A 17,099-nucleotide genomic window follows, 5' to 3' on the forward strand; every position below is an offset into this window, starting at 1 on the left:
TAGTTTGTTATAACGCCCGAATCCTAGGACCGTGGAAGTGGTGTTATTTGTTTCGTTACCAGTGTCTTACTATAACCTATTAATTTGTGTAAATGAATGATATTTTAAGGAAGACTCTTAAGGAAATCCAAGGTTCGTATCCTCATTACATTATAAGTTGGTCTTCACAAACTGGAACAAGCGAGTATCAAACCCACTCCTCTTATATCTGGCGCCCGAACAGGGACAGATGTTTTAGTGGGGAGAAAGCGAAATTTTGAACTTCACTGTTTCCTATTCAATGCCATTTTAATGATTTGTGTGTTGTGTTTTGTAGTATAATATTTTACAATGTCAACTTCTAGTGAAATGGAAACACTGCTTGAAGCGGTAAAAAAGTTGTCCGCGGATTTAGCTAATACTAACCAAGTGATAAAAAAACCATAACGAGTTAGTCAAACAAGGTAATAGTTTAAAAGCAGAAATCACAGAGTTACGTGAAAAGTATGAAATTTCAACTCAGGAACTTACGAATGGTATACAAAGAGTCGAAGCTGAGTGCAATGCTTTCAAAGTAGAAATTAAAGTTGAAATTGAAAATTTGAAACGTGAAGTTAGGGATTTCAAGGCGGAAGTAAATGATCGTTTTAATGAAATGAAAATTCAAACGAACAATCAGCTGATCGAAACACGGAGCGAATTGTCATTAGCTATCCAGCAGGTTGAAGCCCAAAGTTGTAGTTCACTAACTCAAATGAAGGATGATTTTCAACAAATTTCTAACACGCATGAATGTAAAATCATAGATCTTGAGAAGAAAATACGTAGCAATCGAAATTCATTGGTAGACATTGAAAGTAAAATCCAACCCACCAAGCACAGGTAGTCCAGTGCATGCAAAAGGTAACTCTAAATGAAAGTAGTGTAAATAATTGCGGCATGAAAGTTGATCGAATTAATCAATCGTTACTTTTTCTCAAAAATACAGTAGATCGTTTTAGCAACATTGTAGTAGAATTAACGAACGATAGGGAAAAAGAATCAAAACAGTATGTTCAAATCCAGAGTACTGTTTTGGATGTTAAAAATGAAATTGGTAACCTCAAACAAGAACTGCAAATGTTACAAGCTCAATTAACTTTGACGCAAAAACAAATTTTGAACTTGCATGTGGAATCTAGACCCAGTAGCGTTGCTAATACTCGTAGTGTAACTAATTCACTATACAGTAGTGTAGCTAACACTTCATCAACTCGAAGTTCTACTAGTCGTAGTAGCAGTAGCAGCACTAACATAAGTTATGAATCTAATAGCAAACCAAAATCCAAAAGGAAAAATCGTAATCGTATTCATAATAGAAAACCAGTTCAGATTAAAAATACTAGGCCAATTAAGCGTAGTGATATTGAATCGTTTGAAAAGTTTTTAGGACACGAAAGCGAAATCACAGCTTCAAACTTCTTGGAACTGTTTGAGAAAAATGTTAAATTAATGCAAATTCCTGAAGAACAGTATTTAGATATTTTAGATTTTTTGATGCAAGGATCTTCTAAATCTTGGTTCCTTACTCGCAAACCTGACTTTAAATCATATAGTGATTTTGTTTTTGCTTTCAAGCAACAGTTCGAATCTCCGCAAGATGTAGCTGGTAAAATGTCAGTATTGCAATCCAAAAGGTACGACCCTAAAGTCGACGGTACAGTTTACCAATTCGTAGCAGATCGCTACCATAGAATTCGAGAATTGAATGAAAACGTTAGTGAAGCTTTTATTTTGAATACAATTAAATTGTTACTACCTAATTATTTTCAGAAGCAGTTGGTTTTGTTACCATCTTTGGATTTGCAAACTATATTAAATGTTGTTCAAAATCTTGAAACATTGTCAAAAAACAATGACAATTTTAGAACAAATAGTGGATTTCACAAGAAACAAATTCGTGTAAATCAGGTTAACGTCCAGGAAAATGAAGGTGACGAACATAACTTTAAAGAACCACAATCTCACATTAAAAACAAAGGTAAAAAGCAATCTCAAGGCAAAGGTAAAAATCAACATTTTAAGAATAAGAATAAACCAAGGAACGTTCCTTCTCAGCGTAATCCTGAAAACGATGATCAGTACGATAGCCAAGAAGCTATACGTTACACTGATACTAGGCGCGCTGATAATGGTGGGCACACGCCTCAACCATTTCCAACTTTTCATCCTGGTAACCAACCACCTTTTATTTCAAATTTTAATCAATCTCGTACCTTCCCTCCTCCTACATCATCAGGTAATCAGAGTAGACAAACACCGTTAAACTAGAAACGCTCTGCCGAGAGAGTGCTTCTGGTAGAGCTTATGAAAACTAGTAATAGTCACGATTTTAGTAATGAAGATGCACTCACCCCAATTTTTCCTGTGGAATACGTAACGTTGAGTAAAAATATTAATAATGTTGTTAATTGGGACTTAGATATTTCTGAAGATGAAATAGAAATTGATGAAAATGTAAGTAAGGGTAATAACACTCGCACTGCAGAAATTTATTGTAAAATATTAGATACTCAGCTGAAAGCATTGTGCGATACAGGGGCATCAGCATCCCTTCTTAGTTTTGAGGCGTGGAAACGTATTTCTTCCGTAATCTCACATCCGCAACTAAAACCTGCACCACATATTCTCTTGGTAGATTATTCTGGTAAAAGAATAAAGCAGGTTAAGGGTGAAGTAAATATTTGTGTGGAAATAGAACACTTAATGTTCGACATAAGAGTTCTGGTAGTAGATGAATTAAATACCGAATGTCTTTTAGGTCGTAATTTCCTCACAATCGCCCATGCGATGATAGATTTTTCGAAAAACACTATTAGTTTTTCTGACGGAAAAGAAATTGTCGTTCCTATGCTCATTGAAAAAACACATAGCAAAGAAAATAGTTGTTGTCAACCTAAGAAGATTTTGACTTATGCTGATCGAATAAATAAACCTGTTGATACTGAGTTTGGTATTTCTGTAGAAAGTAATAGCTTTTCAGATGAGAGTTCAGAGTTTGAACCCAAGTGTGACTATACATCTTCAGTATGTCCTGTAATTAATAGTTTGGTTTCACAAAAAGGTAAATTAGAACAAGAGTGGATCCGTGTTTTACATGAACGAGATCAGGCGTATTCACAGTTGACAAAAGAGTCGAAAGATTTTCGAATAAAAGATCTTAATATAAATCAAGCAGTAGAAGAGAATTTTTTACTCGAGTATTATGGTTTACAAATATCAAAAATTGATAATGAGATTCAAAATGCTCATGGTAATATCCAAAGTAAACAGGAAAGTTGTGGGGACAAGGTATCAAATGATAACGCTATTTTTGAAAATGTGTATGCTGTAGCAATAATAAACGAAATTAAGGAAAAGGTACATGAATGTGATCATTTAAGTAATGAAGAAAAACACCAATTGTTTGATTTGTTGGTAAAACACCGTGATATATTCACAGATTATCCAGGTAGATGTAATCAATATGAATATTCTATAGATGTTGACACTACTGACCCTATAGTAAAAAGACAATATACTTTACCTTACCATTTTAAAGAAAGCATTGACAAACAAATTCATGAATGGTTAAAAGTAGGTGTCATTGAACCAGCAGTGTCCATACATAGCCACCCAATTTTCTGTTTACCTAAGAAAAATACAACTAAACCTAGAGTCGTAGTTGACCTGACTGAGCTGAATAAACATGTTAAATTAAAACAATTGAAAGTAAACCGAATTGACGATTTATTGTTGAAATTCCAGGGTGCTAAGTTTGTAAGTTCAATTGACCTTGTGTCATCGTATTCACAAATTCCTGTGTCTGAGGAATCTCGTGATTTCATTGCCTTCTCTTGGAACGGTCATATGTACAGATTTACTGTTATCCCATTTGGATACATAAATGGTTCTGTTGCTCTCATAGATGCATTACAGAAGGTGCTAGGTTATGCATTGTATAATAAACTTGTTTCGTACATTGACGATTTAAGTATTCCAACTTTTTCTTTTGAAGAACAATTAAATTTATTAGATCAGTTATTTATTAAGCTGAGTGAAGCTAACATGACTGTTAACCTTTCAAAATCTTCATTTTGTAAAACTAGTTTTAATTTTTTGGGTTTTGTCGTAACACCTGAAGGTATTTGTAAAGATCCTTCTTACGTAGAAGTTATTCGCCAACTACCTCGTCCAACCAATATAAAACAATTGCAACGAGTTTTAGGCCTTTTCGAATGGTGTTCTAAATTTGTACACAAGTTTGCTGAATTAGCTATTCCTTTATTTGAACTTATCCAGAAAGGGAAAAAAATGGATTTGGACTTCAGAAGTGAACATAGTTTTCAGTACCTTAAAGACAGTTTGGTTCAAGATGTATTACTCACTCACCCAAAACTTGATTCCGATTTTTCATTGATCACCGACAGCTCACAGCTGGCCGTAGCTGGCATACTTTTTCAAGAAATTGATGGTAAACTCAACATTATTGGATTTTGCAGTAAAACTTTAAATAAAGCGCAGCGTGCGTATACTACAACTCAACAAGAGGCATTAGCAATAGTGATTTCTATCCGTAAATGGGGACATTTACTGTATGGTAAACATGTTAATGTGTATACTGACCATAACTCTTTAGTATACTTACATAAGATCAGAAATTGGAATTCTCGTTTAGCTCGTTGGAGTCTCGAATTACAAAGTTTTGATTTGGAAATCATTCATATTCGTGGAATTGACAATGAAGCCAGTGACGCCTTGTCACGTATAGTTTTAGCTCCTAAAACTGAAACTGAAACGGTGAATAACCTCGAAGTGTTACCGTCATTTTTCGGAAACATGACTATACAGGAATTAAATGAAAAGCAACACGAACATCCAGAATATGATTCAATTATGAAATTTCTTCAAAATCCTAATGACCCATACTCTAAGGTGAAAAACCGAAATCTTGAAAAATTTTATAAACTTGAAAATGGTGTACTTTTGTACAGAAATTTCCATTTCCCAAATTCTTGGAGAATTTGTGTTCCACCTTCTTTAGTTCATATTATCGTAGAACATATGCATTGTCAGCGAGGTCATTTTGGAATTGAAAAAACCTTTGGTTTTGTAAACGAAATTTGTTATTGGAAATCCATGAGAAAAGATATCAGTAATTTTATCAATGACTGTATTGTATGTAAAGAAACGAAAGTAGAAACATCACCTCCGGCTAGACCAATGGAAAGTATTACTGTTAATGGTCCTCGTGTGCTTATTTCAATTGATATTTTAGGGCCATACGTTTCTTCTTCCTCAGGTCATAAATATGCATTGTCAATTTTAGACGTTTTCACTAGATATTACACTTTGTATCCTATGCGAAAGGCTACCACAAAATGTGTTTTACGTTGTTTAGAATCATTGTATTTCTTGCATTTAGGTATTCCTAGTGCTATTCTGGTTGATAATGGTAACTGTTTCATTTCTCGAAAATTCAAAGAAAAAATGTCAGAATATGGAATTAAAATACATTACGTAACACCATATCACGCTTCTTCTAACCCAGTTGAACGAATCCATCGTGAGACTAATCGTCTATTTAAATTGTTCTGTAGTGAGGATCACACTGCTTGGGAAAATTTTATTCCTCAAATTGTAATTTTGTTAAATTATTCAATTTCAAGTAGCTTAGGTGTAAGCCCTGCCAGCTTGCATTTGAATGTAAAACCTTCTGAATCAGTATTTAAGCATTTCGGTATTGTGGTTACTGAAAAGGACACAGATGAATATATTTTGTGGGATAACAAATAAGTTATGGCAGTCTGAAAAGAATTGAAATAATTAGTAAAAGAAATGTTAAGTATAACCTGAAACAAGAAAGTAAATATAAGGTAAAGGAGAATGATTTAGTTTTTTTTGAAGCAAACAAATTTGAGTTCAGCCATAGACAAAAGAATCTCAAAATTTCTTTATCTGTACAAAGGTCCCCTGTTGTGTTCTAAAAAGGTCTCAGAAAAGGTTTTTGAGTTAACGGATCCACTCACTGGTAAATGTTTAGGATTACATTCAGTTGACAGATTAAGAGTTTGGAAACCTACTAAAGAAACAAAGAGTATGTGGCTTAATTTAGCTACTAAACACTGTGGAACCAAAAGTGATGAAATCCTAAAAGAACAGAGTAAAAGCTCAGAGTTGAATAGTTGTATTGAAGAAGTAACCTATGATTCTATCAATGCTGTAAGGGTAAATCTTTCAAACCAATGTGATTCTAAAATTAATTTGAATAGAATTGGCAAAATCCTTGATGAAATTTTAGAAATAGATTTGTATTTAAAATATCTCACTGAATCATCATGGTGTAACGTACATAATTTAGAGTTTGCGTTGTTAAATTTCATTAATCCTCTCGTTTTGTTTAATTAGCATTCTGGTAAGATGACAGTGATCAACTTAGGATGACTGACCGCAGCCTTGTTTTCCAACTGAACACGCCTACGTGGTGAACCACTGAGTCACAAACGGGAGAATAAAAAAAATCACGGAATCAATATTCAAATGCGAATGTGAGACTAATACAATGAATACTTACATACTAATTGTTAACAACTATTGTTGCATTCACTTTGTGCTAATCTTTTCGTTAAATACGAAAATATTTCAAGTAGTACTTGAAGACATTGAAGCAAAGGTCCCTCCAATATTATGGGTTATTCATATTATGTAATGCCCGGAGTAGGCAATTTTCTTATTAGTTCCCTCTGTATTATTTTTAAATTTTAACCAAACATTCTATTTTTTCACTTTGCTTCGCGGATGGAAATATATTAACTAATAATTGGGGTAGGGTCTTGCTAACTTAATGCAGGCAGTATATTTTTATATACTTCGAGCGTGACGAACTCGCATGAGCCTAGTTTATTTCATTTTTAAGTAAATGAAATATTTTTAGTGTTATATTTACACATGTGCTTTTAGTATGTAATCTTAATAAAATATAAATCAATTGCGTGCACTATATCATATGTTTTAGTTGTGTTGAATTACTTCGAATATTCTTAGTGAATAGTTTGTGTTAATATGTTAATGAAAGTACACTTTTGAATTTTATAAATAATGTTGATGTTTTCATTGTAATAAATTTTCTACACATATAGTAGGAAGGAATATTTTATTTTCATGAAAAATAAAATCATGATAAGTTGAATTATTTGATAATATATGTTACTTTTGAATGGTATTGTGTGTCTTATTTTAGATTAAATGCATAAGATTGCAGAATATTAAATCACTTATTAATATTTTAAATTTGTCGCTATATGTTTAGTTTGTGTTACCTATATTTTACTGTGCATTGTTAAGTATGGCATTGAATACGATACCTTACCAAATGTAATATTTTATTGAATATGATATTTTATTGAATACATTATTGTAATGAATATATTCACATGTTTATACAATTTGGTTTGAATTTTGAAAAACATTATGAAGTACAATATTGAATAGTATTTTGAATTACTAGTAATTATTGATTTATATTCAAATATTGAAATTATATTTGTGTTTACATTCCAAAGGAAGATTAAAATAAAAGGACTCAAAAGACATTTACGAAATGGCCCTCGCGTTCGTTATTCTTCGAATTTCGCGACCATGTGTGTCTGAGTGAACTTACGAATTGCTCTTCTTCAGTGTGAACGAACTTAAAATGACATTAACCCTCTATGGACCAATGGAGTGTCGTAATTGCTGTTGTGTTGCAGTGTGGTTATGAAGATTTGGATTCCAGGGTTCTTGCCCACTTCTGTGGTATCTTCAGTGGACAGTCCGTTCTCCGCCATTTGTAACAATATGGATTGGCTTGAAATTTTAAATCAACCCTCTTATTATTCCAACATCAATTCTTAGAAACATAACGCAACCAGTTAACATTTGGAGGAGAACAATGCTCAGGAATTTGTTACCCAAAAGGTGCCTCACTTTTTCACAGTCTCGCTTCCTCCCGTCAGCCTATATTAGGAAGAGGAATTTAGCTACTCTCGTGCTGAACGCCCACGCAGTGAACTCTCATGACGATGACAGATTTTTACGTGACAATGTAAAATCTATCAATAATCGTCAATTCCACGACTTATTGGAACGATCAGTGTTTTAAATGTGATTTCTATTAATCTATGAATCATCTATTATATATTATTAACAATATAATAAAGCAAAAACTTAATGTTTTCTACGAACTATATTTTATTTTTTGTTAGTGTATTCTTGCGCTGTTAACTGGCAACGATGTGACGCATAAGGAAAAGCGCAAGAGAGTACTATTCATTCAACATGTGAGAGTGAGAGTGTTTATAACTTGAGAACAAGCAAAAATGTTCTACGAACTCTCAAAAGAGAGAGTCCAGAGAGTCGCCGCATGAATTGAGTGTATCAAGTATGTGTTTCCACCAAGATTAGAAGAGTCCCCAAAATTATAGTGTTTAAATTATCAAAGCATCATAAGATGATTTTAGCAACGTAACACTAAAACTTAGCCGGACAGACCATGAAAACCACAAGATGAAACAATGGAAAATAATCAATTGCAACCCCTTGCAGCCTAGTGGAAGTGAAGTTTTCTTCATAAACTTTCAACATCGTCTCATAATCATTTCGTGGATATAAACCGGAATCGTCGTGCGCGTTTACATATCGTACCGAAATCTTTTACAAGGGCCAGTTTATCTTCGAGTGAAATGTTAATCATAATGTGCAAATGTTAGCATTGTTTTATATCATATGTGGTTCATGTAATAAAAGTGAAGTGAATACCAATATAATGTTTTTTTTACGATTCTTGCTATTTTTCTCAAAAACGAATATAATGATAATGAGATGCGTTTCATAAGTTATGTTTTCTTTTAGTGATTAAAGCGTATGCGACATAAAGTGCTTGTCATAAGGTAAGGTATCTATAAATAGAGAAGTTCAAACATTTACTTTCGTCTCCCACTACTCGTCTGGTGTTGACTATGCATGACCATCCCACTTTGTATTCTTTTGCAGGCAGCGAGCAGCATATCTCTGAACTGACGCATCAGCGACGGTGGGTATACGGCATATGCCTCTAGTTTGTTATAACGCCCGAATCCTAGGACCGTGGAAGTGGTGTTATTTGTTTCGTTACCAGTGTCTTACTATAACCTATTAATTTGTGTAAATGAATGATATTTTAAGGAAGACTCTTAAGGAAATCCAAGGTTCGTATCCTCATTACATTATAAGTTGGTCTTCACAAACTGGAACAAGCGAGTATCAAACCCACTCCTCTTATAATTTCTGGGATGTTTCTCCACTATCAGGCTTGATAGCTGGAATATAATGAACACATCCTTCAATATTATCAACTGCCAAATACGCGTCTATAGACAATGCGGGAAATGTAGATCAAAGGTATTTAGTGAAATAAAACATGAACACAAATTCATTTTCAACAACGTGCAGCAGATGAGAATAGGTGTTAAGGAATCTGAAAAAAATTCTGAGTCTGGCGGTGTCACTAAACTGTTTCGGAGAAATTACAGCACCTTCGTCAGTAGCTGCATGTCCATCCTCTGTCGTACTCGAGGGTCTTGATCGTGTTGAAATATTGATTGAAGTTCCTCATTTCTCTCGAAGCAAATGGTTTTGTTCAAAGGAGACATAAATCACACCACTTTCGCCACCTCATTTTCATATAAAGAAAATCCTTAAGGCTTGGACACTCCTCTAGATAACGTGTTTGTGACGTCAAAGTAAAAGATAGTGAGGACGAGTCCCAGACCTCTTTGCTGGGGTGTCAACTTCAAATTCCATGCATGTTTTTTCTCTGAAAAAATAGAAATAACATTGACCAGTTCCAATTGAGATAATCACAGACGTGGTAATATTACAAATCCATAATCTCTATGAAATTGCAGTTCCAAACTTGAAGAGTGCAACGTCCTGAACTACAGTTTAGTGACACGACGAAATCAGGAAACGTTGTCTGAAACAAGTAGAAAAGTAACAAGTTGCAAATGGAAAAAAGTAACAAGTAAGGTTGACGAAACATTGTTGTGTTTAAAAGAAATCTGCTTTTGCATTAAGTAATAAACCAAAGGTTTACATAAATGCTTCCACGAAGCTTCAGACTACATGACCACTTAAAAAAAAAGAAAGAAAAAAAAGAAAAGAAAGGTAAAAATAAATCATAGCTGTAGATAATGAAAATCCAAGTCCGTCCGGTGGAATCGAACCAAGAACCACAAGATTTATACTGTTATTCTACAAATGAACAGGTTTTAGTAATTTCGCTGGTAGTCTCTTATTTGTGAGACATATATAATGAACCATCAGTGGCGTATTTAGGATTTTGTTCCGGGGGGTATGCACATTCTCCTGCGTGGGTATATATACTAGGTTTATATACGTACATAGTTATTATACATACTATACATATTTATTTATTTATTTCGGGGAGCTTAAGCCCGATAGCCTCCATAAATACGCCACTGTATACCATTATTCCCAAAGACCATTGATCAGTAGGATTCGCCTTACCATCTTTATCTACCATTAGAATGATTCAGAATGAAGAATAAACGGAAATATTTTGACGCTAAGGCAAACGAATAAAGAAAGCAATTATTGACTCATAGGTCTACAGTTTAATTGTGGGATTTGTTCAGTACTACCTTATCGACCAAGAGATCAGATACTTACAAAATTTAGTTCCGTTTAGGTCATGGATCATTATTTCATGACTCATTCCTTTTTTATATAGTCCACTCAACTTACAGGCAGAAGTATAGGTTTTTCTTTTTTTAACCATCAGTTTCTTCGCGTTAATACTTATGACAAAATAAGATTCGTTGCTTTTTATTATTGTTATAACTTTATCTTACACTGTACATAGGAATATTTCTTGAATACAAGTAGTACTTTCAGATTTTCAGATTAGAAATTCAGGACATCTTATGACAATTTATGCTAAAAACTGGGATCTTCTATGAAAACTTACAGTATAATCATAGTTGCCTACCTGCTTTTTGCTGAAATGTCATAATTAAATAAATAAACTTATTCATGATATAAACTATGTTTCAAAACTTTTCAACTGGATGTAATATACCTAGATTTCTCCAAAGCTTTCGACAAAATTCACATCCATCTGCTTCTTTACAAGCTTTCCAATAGATTTAATCCTCATGATAAATTCCTGTCTCTACTAAAGGATTATTTTACTGATCGTATACAACGTGTTGTTATGCCACCTTCATCATCAAAATTTGTCCCAATTCCTTCTGGAGTTCCCCAGGGTAACGTTCTAGGACCACTACTATTTCTTCTTTACATGGATGATCTTCCTTCCTACCTGTCTTTACCATGTACAAACATTTTTCTCTTTGCTGATGATTGTAAAATTTTCCATAAAATATCTACTATAGATGATGCCCTACAACTTCAACCATTACTAAACTTACTGACGAGTGTGCGACTTGGAATTTAAAACTAAACTCCCAAAAATGTTGTACTCTTAGTATTTATTTAAAGAAAAATAAAATTTATCACAAATATTGTATTAATAACAGTCCTATCGAAAGAGTCGCTACACATAAACAGGATGTCTACTAAAATTCCAAAATTCGTGACCTTTTCTTTACAAAATCACAAAATTTCCTAACACTTTCAAGAGCGAATTTGGGTGCGAATTAGGCCGAATTTTCATCCATGTGATAGAAACGTACTTTGCTTGTGATTTGGTAGCGTCTAAAGCCGACCATAGACATTTTTGGTGGTGAATTTTGACGTTTTATAGAACAAAATTTTCCAATCTGTACTTACATTTGTACAGTTAAAAAAAGTCGTGACCCAAAAGCTAAATTTCGTGACTTTTTCGGGACTTCCATGACCGTTTTCTGATTTCGTGACATTCGTGACCGATAGACACCCTGATAAAGATCTCGGAGCATTGTTCGATGAGAAACTTACATTTGCTGACCACATCACATTTACTGTTGAGAGTGCTATGAGAATACTGGGTATGCTTTACAGATTTACTGAAATCCCCGATGTCAAATCACTTAATATTTTCTTCAAAGCTTTGTATCTCCTAAAATCGAATACTGCTCACCGATATGTAATATGGCCTGTGCTTCAAACTTATCCCGTTTTGATTCTGTTTTTAAACTTTTTCTTGCCATTGTCAAACAAAGAGTTCCTCACGGGACCAATACCAAATACCATTATTGATAACCCACCATATACATGGGAAGCACAATTGATGTTGCTATGAATTCCAGGATTGTGATGTGCTGCAAATATGGTCCTGTCACATCGTTAGTTGTGTGTGTGGACAACCTAGAAAATACTTATGATATTGTGTAATCAGATATTAACTATGTGTTGTATGACATAACTGCTTTCTCAAGTTCCAAGGTTGGTTTATCTAATATAAACTGACTTTTTTTTTTAACGTAGCGTTTGAGCACGGTACTTACTAGCGTATTTATGTTTCATGTTATGTTTATAAGAATATTTCTATGATTTCAAATTTCTTTGGCCTTTCTTTGCTTTCTGGCAGGGGCGGATCCAGGTGGGAGATCGCTCCCCCAGAAGAGGAAACTTTCTTATTTTATATATATAAATAAAACCCATCCCAAAATTTGGAGCCCTTAAAAGTAGCAGTATGACAATAGGGTGGGTCGTTTTGCCACTTTTTCTTCGTAATGAAATGTAATACCTGGCAAAAGTGGCCAATCCACATGGACATTTCAGATATAGATTTTTTTTCAAATCAGATAATATCTTCTGTGAGAACTATTGCATCAAAGTTTCAAAATTTTACTGAAAATTGCAAAAAATACCAAAATTGTTCACTTTTTTGTTATATTAAAGTAAACATATTTTTGGGCTTATACATGCCAGATGCTATGAAAACTGACGTTCCAGTCTCAAAATGCCAGTTATATGCGCTTGGGGGGTATGGGGGTGCCTCCTCTGGGGCCGGAAAAGAGGGTAAATTCAGTACAATTAAGCGTTTCTACAACTTTTTTCGTCCTTGCCTTTTCCTTCGGGTCCTGCTGCACCAATATGAAGATGAACGTGACAATTTTTTGGATAGCATCGTCACTGGAGATGATACGTGGTGTTATCACTACGAGCCGGAATCCAGAAGACAGTCCATGGAATGCCGATTTTTACAAGCGCGACTTTAGGCTCTGATTCATCGTTGGCAAAAGTGCATAACAAACGGTGGGAACTATGTGGAAAAATGAGCCTGTAGCTGAAATATTGCTCTGTTTAACTGTGCTGTTGTTAGTTATGTATTTCCGTTAGTTTCCATGAAAAAAAGGATGCATTACTTTGGGAACGACTTTCGTAGATTTGACTGAAACTGTTATGATTGCTCAGAGACACAATGTAAGCGAGAGGGCTGCGGCAACTGTGCTTCAGGCAGCTTCAAAGGCTGCAATTACATCTTCTCAGAAATAAGCGACATAACATCTGCTTTAACTGTAGACAGGAACAAAATAAGGCGTGCGAAACAAAATTGCTCGGAATTTAAAAGAAAGTTCTAGAAATGATGATCTCACTAAAATCCTATACTTTGATGATAGAAGAGATGACACTAAAACATACACAGGCATCGTTAGAGAAGAGCACTCATCACTTGTGGCTGAACGTAACTCTCAATACGTTGGTCACGTGACACCATCCTCTGGCTCTGCACATGACGAGACCAGACCTACTTTCGAATACATCATGAACCAACTCAGAGTTGGCTTTGATAAAGTTGAGGTTCTTGGGTGTGATGGAACATACACTAACATGCTTGGAATGGAGTTGTTCTTCGAAAATTAGAGGAACTAACAGGAAAACAAATGCAATGGGATATTTGTCTCTTGCATTTTAATGAACTGCTGTTCCGAGCTCTCTTCACGCATATTCACGGCGTTTATTCAAGCCCCTATTCTTACACACGTCCCATAGTTTCAAAACTATCTAACTGTGATAAATCTTTCAGTGTTGCTATTCAAACCAATAAAATGTGACTTAACTCATCATAGTCCAGAAGAGCACAGAAAACACAGTAAGGACCTGAGATGCTTGTTCCAGATATCTCAAGCCATTGACTCCAGAGCATGCCCGGAAGAGCTTGTTTCTATGTTCCCTGGCAAACTAAACAAAGCTAGCTGGTTGACTAGTGCAAAAAGAATTTTAACATTGTATATTGCAACAAAAAACCTACCAAGAAATTAATAGAAATTGCGACATTCATACTTAGAGTCTGTGTGGTTATGCAATGCCGTATCAGAACATAGTCTTCCATTGCTGATGGTCCTCTCACGTCTTTGAGGTCATTCAAGGTCTAGATACTTACCAAGGGAATACCAGTCTGTAATCCGTTCATCCATTCAGACGAATGCATTCTTTGCACTCCCAGAAAATTTCTTTTCGTCATGATGATTGATGATCGACTTGCTGTCCGACAAGATGCATTACATAAGATTCTTAGCGCTCGAGAATACGAAGCAGGGAATTTCCATAACTCCATTAGATATAACATCATTCCTAGACTGAATTTTTAGACAAACGATTACACTGCAATGATCTTTTGGGAAAGCACTGATGTTTCAATAACTGTACTACCAGTAAGTTCTATGGACGGTACCAAACAAACAGCTCATGGTCAAACTTTCACTTCCTGACAACACTGTGCCAGAATGGTCCTTCACCGTCCATCCGTGCCACATGGTGGCAGTAGAACGGGTAGTGAATTTGTCACTGAAGAAGCCTCCCGAGTATGTGCCAGTGATGCTAGAGGCGGAATAATCAGGTCAACCTTACTTTCTAGGCAAGCTGCGTCTAAATTTCAATCGAAGTCCCAATTTGTGACAATTTTTCCTAACAGTGACTAATCGGAACAGTTCATCCGGCCCAACATATGGTTAATTGATTGGATAGGCCTAGCAGAGGAGCCCTAGGTGCAGCCACCTCTACATGGTGGGCTCTGGGTCACTTGGCCAGGCTATATTGCCAGGTGAGCGAGGAGCTGCACAACCGCTTAACTGTACTGAATTTGCCCCCTTTCTTGGCCCCAGAGGAGACACCCCTATTCCCCCCAAGGGCATATAACTGGCATTTTTATACTTGAATGTCAGTTTTCATAGCATCTGACATGTATTTAACCAAAAACATGTTTACTTTAACATAACTAAAATTAATAAACAACTTTGGTATTTTTTGTAATTTTCAGGTAAATTTTGAAACTTTGAGGCAATAGTTCTCACAGAAGATATTATCTGATTTGAAAAAAAATCTATACCTGAAATGTCCATGTGGATTGGCCACTTTTGCCAGGTATTACATTTCATTCCGAGAAAAAAGTAGTAAAACGCTGCACCCTAGTATGACAACCCACCGTCAACCCCAGAAGTCGGTCTTGGATCCGCCCCTGCTATCTGGTTTTGGTTCTGGTTATTGACACTTTCACATTTATTAGAGACATTTACAATTCTTAATGTAGATTAACACAATCACAATGTAGGTAAATTAATGACATAAAAATACAATGAATATATCATATTTTGCAATATAAACTGTCGTTTTACAAATTTATTTTGCCTGTCATTTTCGGTCTTTGTTTTGTTACAACGTCAATCTTTAGTCATAAGCAAGGCTTGGATATTTAGAGGCCTAATCACTGCGAAATTAAAATACTGCTAATTTTGCAGTAATTATGTGATATCGTCAAATAGATAAAAGATAACCGAAATGTGGAACAAGAGCGCGCTAGACAATATTATTTTGCATGAAGTACCGTTATCATGAGTCACCTGATAGCTTTCTGTTTGCAGCCATTATAAACGGGAAAATAAATTCCGATTTTCTAAATGGCTGGAAATCGAAAGCAGATAAGTGAGTCGTGATAACGGTATCACATGAAAAATAATATTGTCTAGTGAGCTCTTGTTTCACTTTTCGATAATCTTCTTTATCTATTTGAAGATATCACATAATTACTGTAAATTTAGCGGTATTTTAATTTCGCCTCTTAATGCCCCACCAAATCAAAGAATTTAGTGAAGGGTTGTTGAAACAATATTTCAGGTTAGCACATGACTTTTGAGGTTCCAGACTCGAAATTTATGTCCACCAAACTCCAATTAAAAGAACCTTCTCTACCCACTCAAGAAATTCTCACCAAATAAGCACCAAAGTTTGAGTTTTCGTTCATTATCCGTACATATCGTACCAATGTATGTTCCAATTTTTTCTTGTTCTCCGCTAGTATTAACTCTGATTTATTGGTCCTTACATTATTTACAACAAAGAACGTAATTTTGTTTAAATATGTTGCAACATAATAGAAAAGATATCGAAACGTAAGCATAGGAAGGCATGAGATGGACAAATGAAACAGTTTCCTGGCCTCTCTTAGATTTCGGAGAATACAAATGAATCAGTTAATGCAACTTCAGTCAAACAAACTTAGTTTTGAGAAAAATAAATAATAATAATAATAATAAACATTGCAGTTTAGAAACTATAAAATAAAGATGAACCAATCTTTTTTTTGTTTGTGTGTGTGTGTAGATAAACATTATATTAATCGAATGCTGTATAGGAACACCATTTTTATGCTCATGTCCATGGTTTAAAAAAAAAGAATGGTTTCCGCTGTGGACTGAAGCCCTTTTTGCATGTAAAGTTAAGACGAAGCCCTGAATACATGTAATTTTATTTAGTTGTTATTTTTTCTCTTTTTTAACTATGTAACAAAACTGAAGTTCCAGACGTTGCAGGTCTACCAACCAATGGGATGAAATCAATGGCTATTGCCACTAACATGTAAAACAAATATTTCTCCATGCAGAAAGGGCTTCAGTCACTGGCTCAAGTCCATGCTGACTAAAACAGTCGAGGTTGACATATGTTTATAAAATGTTAAACCAATGAAACTAAAGCTCTTTATGCATAGAAACATAGGTTTACCCAATAGGAACAAAAATCCGATGTTAACTCAATTTAGCCATCTTGGTAACTGAAGCCCTTTTGCATGAACTAACTCAAACATGTTGAAATTATGAAATTTTGCTACTCCCAACTAAAGT

The sequence above is a fragment of the Thermobia domestica genome, chromosome 5, assembly GCF_964235325.1.
Source record: "Thermobia domestica chromosome 5, izTheDome1.hap1.1, whole genome shotgun sequence".
NCBI lineage: Eukaryota > Metazoa > Arthropoda > Insecta > Zygentoma > Lepismatidae > Thermobia > Thermobia domestica.